The following is a 10,961-nucleotide window of genomic DNA, read 5'->3' as shown; positions in this document are numbered from 1 at the left end:
AAATTATAATAATCATCTGAAGCATATTTGCTCATCATGAATTTACTCGCTAGGCCATTTAATTCGAATTCTGTTATTAGTAGGGAAAAAACGGATTTAAGGAGGGAAAAAGAATGTCCAAATTATGATCAATGTTTGGTCAAAGAAAGATACAAGGAGAACGAATAATATATTTATTAAACATCAGCCTTACCCTCATTAAGTTGACCCATCGATGTGTTTCGGGATGGCAATGGGGCGGGACCTTGAATCCCATCCCCTACCACATTCAAAAAACCAAAACCCGTTCCCCGTAAAAATGGGGCGGGGACGGGTATGGGGAATCCCCGTAGGGGATGTGTTTTCCATGGGTTACCATAACATGTTGGAGAAAATGAGTTATTTAATAAATGGATTTTTGGTCTTGGTGTGGTTTGATCTCATGACCTAAGGGTCTAAGGATACTCAGTCATTTTTGAGTGAATGAAATGGAACCTTTAGTCCCACATTGTGGAAAACTAAAGAAGTGCTCCACTATATAACCATGTGCTCATGGATATGTTGTAAAACAATGTGAGTGGAGCGGGTGGGCCGAAAAATACATGTTTCGACCCATGCCCATGCGCGTATACCATGCACCAAGTTTCTCTTCTACTCGTATTTATTTTTGGCGAATTTTTCTTTAGGAAATTAATTCCAAAAATATTTTCTTAATAGTTTTATTTGTGGGAAATTCCTTTTACGAGTTTTACTTGTTTTTGGAGAAAACCAAAACCTAACTTGATTTGCAAGTATCTCATCCTATAAATATGACTCGAAATTCTGTTTTCAAAACACCTAAGCAGCGACTATCTCTAGGTCTACTTTTCTTCTTCTTCTTGTTTTTTGTGCGTCGTTTTACTTCCATCCCTGTTACTGAGTTCAAGAGTGGGTAACTTGCGTTGTGCTAACTCAAGTTATATCGGGCAGTCTTATCCTGGACACATCTTCGCACGTTGGGGTTTAGCATTACTTCAGAGTATACCCGCGAACTAATATGTTAAGGACAGCTTGTTGAACCTGTGATTCTGCCCTCATCAATTTGTTCGTGGTAGAGTTGTTTGATAAGGTTTTTTATATTTATTTTTTGATACATCTGACGTTTCTTATATTGTTGCAAGAGACCAAGAATCTTAACACATTACTATTCCTTGTAACAATGGGAAAGAACGACGTTGAAAGACCACAGAAGTTTAACTGAAAGGATTTCAAGAGATGGCAATCCAAGATGCTATTTTATCTAAGCCATCATGAACTGGATTATGTACTTGTTCCACATGATGAATTGATGAATGTTGAAGGTTTAACTGAGGAGGCGATCGAGTATAACAAGAGGTGTAATTTTCTGGCGAAAAATCATATCATGAATGGTTTGGAAGATGCGATGTATGATTTTTACAATGCTAAAGAAAATTTCAGTGCTTATGATTTGTGGACTGCGTTAGAAGCAAAGTATCAAGCGGAGACTGCAGTGAGCAAGAAATTTCTGGTGGCGAAGTTTATGGACTTCAAGATGACGAATGATAAGCCTGTTGTTGATCAATTCCTCGAATTTCAACAGATCATTAATGAGATTCTTGTTGAAGGTATGGTCATTGATGAGACGTTTCAAGTATCTGCGGTAATTGAGAAGTTACCATCTTCTTGGTCTGAGTACAAGAAAAATCTAAGACATGAAACTGACGAGATCAACATGGCTGAATTAGGAAAGAAAATTCAAGTGCAAGAGATGTTGTGCACCAAGGACAAGAATGTGTCTTCTGCAAGGGACATGAGTAACAAAGCTCATATGACTGAACACAGATCTTCCAAAGCTGGAAAAGGTGAGAGTAACAATCGTAACTCTAAGCGTGGTCCTCCCAAGAAAGGTATGTTTCGAAAACCAGTGAGTAGAATTAGCTCCATTAGGATGTTATTTCTATAGCTTCTGTCCATAACCTAGAGATACATCAGATGGATGTAAAGACATCGTTTTTGAATGGTGATTTAGATAAAAAATTCTATATGGAACAACCCGAAGGCTTTGTAGTTAAAGGTTGTGAAAAGAAAGTTTGTAAACTGAAGAAATCTTTGTATGGATTGAAACAAGCACCTAAACAGTGGCATGAGAAATTTGATCATGTGATGATTTCTAGTGGTTTTAGAATTAATGAATTTGATAAGTGTGTTTATACTAAACTTGTCAAGGATGCCTGTGTGATTGTATGCTTGTATGTTGATGATATGCTTATACTAGGTACAAACATGGATGTTATTAATACCACTAAGAAACTGTTGAATGAGAACTTTGACATGAAATACTTAGACCCCGCTGATGTCATATTAGGGACGAAGATTAGAAAAACTTTTAATGGCTATAGTCTGAGTCAGTCTCATTATGTTGAATCCATACTTAAGAAATATAATCAGTTTGACTGTAAACCTGTTTGCACTCCATATGATTCTTCTTGCAAAATCATGAATAATAAGGGTGTAGGTGTTAACCAACTTGAATACTCGAGAGTCATAGGAAGTCTGATGTATTTGATGAATTGTACAAGACCATACATTGCTTATGCTGTGAGTAGGTTAAGCAGGTATACTTGTAATCCAGGGCAGAAACATTAGGATGCACTTATTAGAGTGCTAAAGTACTTGAAGTACACAATGACCTTTTGTTTGAATTACGAAGGGTATCCAGCCGTCCTTGAGGGATTTTACGGTGCAAACTGGATAGCAGACTCAGAGGAGTCTAAGTCTACCAGTGGATATGTATTCACTCTAGCAAGTGCGCTTGTATCTTGGAAGAGTTCCAAACAAACATGTATAGCTCGCCCAATTATGGAGTCGGAGTTTATTGTGTTAGATAAAGCAGGAGAGGAGGCCGAATGGCTAAGAAACTTTTTAGAAGATATTCCTCTCTGGCGTAGGCCTGTGCCAGCTATATCTATACATTGTGATAGCAAATCTGCAATAGGTAGAGCTAAGAATAGCTTCTACAATGGAAAGTCTATACATATGCGTAGAAGACATGATTCTTTGAAATTACTAATCTCAACAGGAGTTATTTCCATAGATTGGACAAATTCCAAGGAGAATATCGGGACCGTTTAACGAAAGGTTTGTCCAAGGAGATAGTTAGTAAAGCATTGAAGGGGATGGGGCTTAGGCTCAAATAATTAAACTTGACATGAAGGATACTCAACCTTGTTGACTGAAGATCCCAAGATCAAGGTTTCGAATGAGACAACTAATTTGTGGTGGGTAAAGGTAAACACTATCAGAGAATTTCATTCTCTGTCCCTTCCTTATGGTGTTGATGTGATAGTGTGACTACATGTGGAGGATGACTTTTAATTAAGTCTTAATGAGTTCTATAGTTTCAATTTAAGATTGAAGTGGGGTGTAGCAGTAAACACTCTTGATGGAACTCACCTATATGAATGAGGAAGTGGGTCGCTTCCTATGAGAATGGAGTCGATTCTCTAGAGCATTCTGAGAAATAGGATATGTCCAGGGCCAAAATGGACAAAACGACACGAACTTAGCAACACTTGAAGGATATCATGCGTGGATGTTATTAGAATTACACCAAACGCTAGAAGTTCAAGACATCGTGTTCACTGTCTAGCTAGTAGTTTCGGTAACTTCTCACTAAGCAAGGTTCAAGACCTCATGGACACCTTTGCCTAAATGGCATTTTCCGTACTTTGATTTTTCGTTATTTACCGAGATTTCATTCATGTGGGGGATTGTTGGAGAAAATGAGTTATTTAATAAATGGATTTTTGGTATTGGTGTGGTTTGATCTCATGACCTAAGGGTCTATGGATACTCACTCATTTTTGAGTGAATGAAATGGAACCTTTAGTCCCACATTGTGGAAAACTAAAGAGGTGCTCCACTATATAACCATGTGCTCATGGGTATGTTGTAAAACAATGTGGGTGGAGCGGGTGGGCCGAAAAATACATGTTTCAACACATGCCCATGCGCGTATACCATGCACCAAGTTCCTCTTCTACATGTCGAAAAATACATGTTTCGATACATGCCCATGCGCGTATACCATGCACCAAGTTCCTCTTCTACATGTCGAAAAATACATGTTTCGACACATGCTCATGCGTGTATACCATGCACCAAGTTCCTCTTCTACTCGTATTTATTTTTGGCGAATTTTTCTTTAGGAAATTAATTCCAAAAATATTTTTTTAAGAGTTTTATTTGTGGGAAATTCCTTTTACGAGTTTTACTTGTTTTTGAAGAAAACCAAAACCTAACTTGATTTGCAAGTATCTCATCCTATAAATATGATTCGAAATTCTGTTTTCAAAACACATAAGCAGCGAAAAATACATGTTTCAACACATGCCCATGCGCGTATACCATGCACCAAGTTCCTCTTCTACATGTCGAAAAATACATGTTTCGATACATGCCCATGCGCGTATACCATGCACCAAGTTCCTCTTCTACATGTCGAAAAATACATGTTTCGACACATGCCCATGCGTGTATACCATGCACCAAGTTCCTCTTCTACTCGTATTTATTTTTGGCGAATTTTTCTTTAGGAAATTAATTCCAAAAATATTTTTTTAAGAGTTTTATTTGTGGGAAATTCCTTTTACGAGTTTTACTTGTTTTTGAAGAAAACCAAAACCTAACTTGATTTGCAAGTATCTCATCCTATAAATATGATTCGAAATTCTGTTTTCAAAACACATAAGCAGCGAAAAATACATGTTTCAACACATGCCCATGCGCGTATACCATGCACCAAGTTCCTCTTCTACATGTCGAAAAATACATGTTTCGATACATGCCCATGCGCGTATACCATGCACCAAGTTCCTCTTCTACATGTCGAAAAATACATGTTTCGACACATGCCCATGCGTGTATACCATGCACCAAGTTCCTCTTCTACTCGTATTTATTTTTGGCGAATTTTTCTTTAGGAAATTAATTCCAAAAATATTTTTTTAAGAGTTTTATTTGTGGGAAATTCCTTTTACGAGTTTTACTTGTTTTTGAAGAAAACCAAAACCTAACTTGATTTGCAAGTATCTCATCCTATAAATATGATTCGAAATTCTGTTTTCAAAACACATAAGCAGCGACTATCTCTAGGTCTACTTTTCTTCTTCTTGTTGTTTTTTGTGCATCGTTTTACTTCCATCCATGTTGCTGAGTTCAAGAGTGGGTAACTTGCGTTGTGCTAACTCAAGTTATATCGGGCAGTCTTATCCTGGACACATCTTCGCACGTTGGGGTTTAGCATTACTTCAGAATATACCCGCGAACTAATGTGTTAAGGAAAGCTTGTTGAACCTATGATTCTGCCCTCATCAATTTGTTCATGGTAGAGTTGTTTGATACGGTTTTTTATATTTATTGTTTGATAATCTGACGTTTCTTCTATTGTTGCAAGAACACCAACATAACATTACAATAAATATTTAAAATTTTGTAAATAATAATAATTTAAAAATAATTATAATGGTTCAAACAATGATACTAACCTAAGTAGTGCATTTTAAATTTTTAAGTTTATAATAACCAACTAAAACTGAAAAATAAAGGAAATAATTGATCCACAATTAAGTATTATGGTTCATTTTACTTGTTAGTTCCTCGTTATTAACCATCTACCTCCATGTTAATCATCTCATCATAATCTTCTTCGTTATATTCCAAAATAATTCCTCGATCAGATATAATAGGTTATGGTATGGGGTGGGGATCTTGAATCTCATTCCCATCCCATACCCGCATCACTATTTTCGGGGATTTTCCGTATCCTGTTTATACGGGTAAAACCTTAACCCATAGGGGCGGATCTCCACGGGGATGGGTTTGAGTGGGGCAAATTACCATCCCTAGACGTGTTTATCTTCTTCGTCCAGAAATCCATGTGTCGAAATTCTTACAAGTGTGTTCACCATTTTAAAGAATTGAATGAGGATTAATCGTGGGTGGAGGAGGAGAAAAACGGAGAAGTACATAAAAAGCAATTGGTAATCGTTACAGAGGTGTACCACCATCGATCAATTTTTTATTTAATTTCTACAAAGGTGTACCGTCTTCACCTTACTGAGCGTGTTGTTTATGCTCGTAGTTCAGCTGCCATTCCTTCAAATCCTAATCCTTAACTTGTTGATTCAATAGAAACTCTTTTATCAGTTCATAATAATAAGAATCCATTTTATCCGTACTTTATGGTACAAACAAGTTGATTGGCTTCCCTTAGTCGATATGGACCCCCAAATATTATGGTACAAACAAGTTGATAGGCCAAACCTTATGTAGAAATGGTTAATTGCTTGTTTTGATAGGTGAATTGTATTTGTTTGAATTTTGGTGATAATAAGCTTATTATATGGAGTGGTCATCAATCTGGAGTCTTTTCTATGGTATAAGAAGATTTAGAAAGCTTGTTGTGCATCCCAGCTTGTAATATCTGGAAGATTATTATACTAGGTGCTTGTTCTAATGATGAAAACATGAATAAGAGGGGCTTTAAGTTTGCTTCAAGATGTTATCTTTGCCACAATGACCAGGATAAATGGTCTTATTGTGGAAATATTTGTCGTTGTAAGCTTTACTTGAACTCAGATTTGAGATGTTGAAATACAAACAAGAACGTTCTCAGGGACACACTACATGACGTGAATGAGTACAAGGCCGTTTCTGAGCTTTGCAAAACCTTTTGGCAGTTGCAAAGTTTCAGAACTAAAATGCTGGAGCTTTTTACAATAATGAAATAAACGTCACCAAAAAAATGATAAAAGATTAAAAAATCACCATTGCCAGGGGATCGGACCCGGGTCACCCAGGTGACCGGCGGCAATACTTACCAATATACTACAACGACTTTTGTGTTAATGATTATCCTTAAATATATTAAGACAGGATACACTTGTGATTTAAACACATAGATCAAGAAATGTGGAATAAAAAACTCGTAAAAAATCACAGTTGTTTAATCAAGAGTTCTGGGCGTGAGTTCTGATGGAAAAGGCTTATGAAAAACCGATGCATAAATACACTTCAGAAAAGAAAAGACCAATCTGCGAATCTGCCAACACAGACATTGAATTTATGTCAACTCCTCATGTCAATATATCGAGTCTGCCGAGTCTTGTAAGCAACACGATGAAGGAATCGACAGTAGCATCTGCCAAGTCCTTCAACCATGTGCTTGATCAGCCACTACTGATGGAAGCTGAAGATCTGCTGGCTGAATTGCATATATAAGAGCGACATCCGACGGATACTGACGTGGAGCTTCTAGTTACTGAAGCAATCTGTTGAAATGTTGATGCCGTCTTGGAGCTGCTCAACTAGGGAGATAACTAGGAGACATTTATAGTTAATGAACCAGAATTGACCACATGCTTGATGATCCACTACAGATGGAAACAAAAGATGATGGGCTGGCTGAGTTGAAACTGTACAACCCGTCCCATATTGTTAACTACGTCAAAGGGAACAAGCATTTCCTGTTCCGCATTTTGCTGATGTTCGGTGGTACCAGAATTGGTTTCGGGCTACGCAAACATGGAACCATTAAGTCATCCTCATCTCTAGCCCTCTTCGGATAAGTGCTCTTTCAGTTGGGGAAGTAGCATGTGCATAATGAACTTGTGGATTTCTGTTCTGAACCATGTGTCCTGAGCGAGTGTGAATCTCCTCGTCGAAGTGATGAGGTGCAGGAGGAGGGATTAATATGGGGAAAACACAGCCCTCTCACGCCAACCACCCTATAGACAAAATCACAATCAGCAATTAATGAAAACAAAAGAAAATGGCGTACAGAATTCGACCGTTTATTAAATTCATCTTCTCCACATATAGCCTAAAACAAATTCCAACTTACAAACAGTGACGGATAATAACCAAATTTTGATTTGTACCACCAAATGAGAGGAAAATGAAATGTGACTTCACTCGCCTCGAACAAATTCAACTTAAAGATACAAAAGATAAATAGAAAGCAATTATTTCTATCAAAAACATATTTGAAAATAGTGGATACAGACTTGACTAAACTCTAAATAACACCAAAAAGAGGATAAACATTCACTCTAAATTTGAAGTAGCAGTTATACAGATTATACTACTTTAATGACTCCAATCCTATACATCTAAGGCCATACCATTCAAACCCATGTTTCAAAAATGAACTGCACAACAACAGCACCCATATTATACAAACACCTATAAAGATGTAGTCGTCTATATCAACCGCAGAAACTATACAAACATGATTATTAAGATTTGTAGATTTGCAATCAAAATCAGCATATAACCGTCTCGAGTCTAATCTTCTGTTACGAGAGAGTAAAATACCCATATAAGTTTAGGTAAGGAACTAACCTGGTTCATGGACGCTGAGGCAGAAGAAACGGTATTATTAGGTGGTAAAAGCAATGTAGAACACAACCCAGAATTGAAGATATTGACTCTGTCATATATGCAATTTCATGAGCGAGAAGCCATCTTGTTCCTTGGTGTTGCTCTTGGTCCTCCTTTCGCTGTATCATATACATGTAGTCTTGGATATAAAGGGTCCTACACTCTTCTCCTAATCTCTTCCATAAGTAACCCTTCTCCCGGAAAAACAAAAAACAAAATCTCAAAGAAGCCAACCTTGAAAGGGACAAAATTTGACCCCTATTTACAAAAACCCAACCACTTTTGAGTTAGAAAAACTCAAAATTTCCCCAAATTTAAACTCTTAGAACAATATCCAGATGGCCAAACTCAAGCTGTCTTTGCACTACCCAAGCTGATAGAGAGCAGTTTGGAGTCCTCATTTCTTGAAGTGATGTCTTTGATGCTTTTTTGGAGCAACTCCACGAGGGAAATGATGCAAAGACTTCTACTGTTGATGAACCAGTACTGAAGGAATCTGCAGTGGCATCTGCCGAGTCTTTCAACCACGGCTACACATGAGCGATATCTGACAGAGACGGACCTGGAGCTACTAGTTCTTGAAGCAAGGTCTATTAAAAATGTTGATGCTGTCTTGGGCAAGCTCCACGAGGGAGATAACTCAAGGACATTTATAGTTAATGAACGAGAACTGAAGGAACCTGTGGCAGCATCTGCCGAGCCTTTAGAGCATGTTTGTTGGTGATCCACTGCTGATGTAAATAGAATATGATGGGCTGGGTAGGTCGGGACTCCACACACAAGAATGTAAACTGAGAGAAACTGAATTGAATTCTCATGGAAATCTTTGATCATAAGTTCAAAACTTTATACTTAGCCTTGCACTAAAACCTTTATGATATATATTTTGTAGATCATCTGTCAGTGAGCATTTTCAAAATGCAGATTACACATTAGAATCTAATTGCTTCTCTCCCACGACTAAAACTTTTAAAACCAAATCTCTACTGGAACACTAATAAAATCTGATAGCATATGACTGTAGATACCTTTTCATAAACGAAACGGGATTATTATATTAGCAGTGTCATTCTTCCGCACATTAGCTTCAGCTAACTCCTTCAAACTAGACCATGATTTCCTTCTTCTTTTAGTCGAACTTCCTGAAACTTTTTCTACATCAGTGGTCTTAGAGTCACTTACAGTTGCAACCTGTTTATTGTTAGACTTGTTTCTCTTTCTTCGCTTTGCATCTAGCAAAAGCAACGGCACACTATTCAATGGAGTTGTCGGGCTGTTTTCACTTGCAACATCTTTACAAACTAGGTAATTCATCTCAGGGACCGTTGCTTCTGATTCTACAATGGCTATAGGTACTAGCTCCTGTGCAGTCTTGCCAATCTCTTTATTGCTTTTAAAAACATTTTCAGATTTTGAATGTATCTGATCGACGACTTCTTCTTTAAATCCCGCCACATTGTCTGGACAAACTATTGCTTCCACATTCAAATCTACCTTACATTCGCCCGCTCTAGATTTTACCAAATTAAAATGCTTCTCATCACATTTAACTTGTCTCATTCTTGGAGGTAATATCTCTTTCATATGATTCTTCGATGTCCCCCTTTTCAGGTTTCTATGTGAACAGAAGTTGCATGTATAAACAACCTTGTTTTGTGGCGGACCACTTGAGTTTTTGCGCCATTTCATCTCCTTCATCGTTCCATGCTTTTCGATTCTAACAGTACAGTTGGAACCGGGTTGAAGAATCGATTCACATCTGTAGAGAACTCACATAATTAAACTAATATTTTTGACAGTCATTTTATCAAACACTTGATGTCCATCGACCTTAAGTAAACCAAAAGCAGAAAAACAACATGAAAAGATTACACCTTTGGCAAAGAAACAGGGAAGAATCAACAGGAGTAGCCATAGATTCAGAACAAGAAGCTAATCTCTGTCCAAACAAAGCACCTAATGAAGGAATTGAAACATGACCACCAGCCGATAATGCTAATTTCTCCAAATGTTTGGTTTTCAATAGTGACCTCCTCCTACCAACATTACTATTTGATCTGCTGCTAATATTATTCTTGTGATTTCCTCCTCTTCCATGAATTTGTTGTCCAAGTGTTAAACCACCACCTAGATTGCTTCCATTAACAAACCCTGATTTACCTCCTCCTCCTTTCTTGTTTCCACTCTTACCCATCTTTACAAATTTTCTCTACAGAATCATAGAATCTCATCAGTTGATGAAAAAATGCAGTTCGTTGTCTCTCTTAGAAGTAGTTAGGTGCCTCAGTCGGTGTCTCTCCCCATAAAACAAAACATAAATAAACTGGACGCAACTTGTACAAGCACAATCTGTTTTGGATGTAGTCGCAGTTAACTCATGGTAACGTCTTTTTTCCGAAGCACAAATCCTCTTCGAGCTTACCGAGTCTGAAACTATTCACAATTTTCCGTTAACCTGTTATAGTGGCGGCATGGTTTATTAGAGCGGCGGTATTCTAATAGGACAAAAAAAGGTCATTATATGATCATTCAAGGTGTCC

Source organism: Papaver somniferum, chromosome 2 (assembly GCF_003573695.1).
Source record: "Papaver somniferum cultivar HN1 chromosome 2, ASM357369v1, whole genome shotgun sequence".
NCBI lineage: Eukaryota > Viridiplantae > Streptophyta > Magnoliopsida > Ranunculales > Papaveraceae > Papaver > Papaver somniferum.
Note: the sequence above shows the minus strand (reverse complement) of the source record.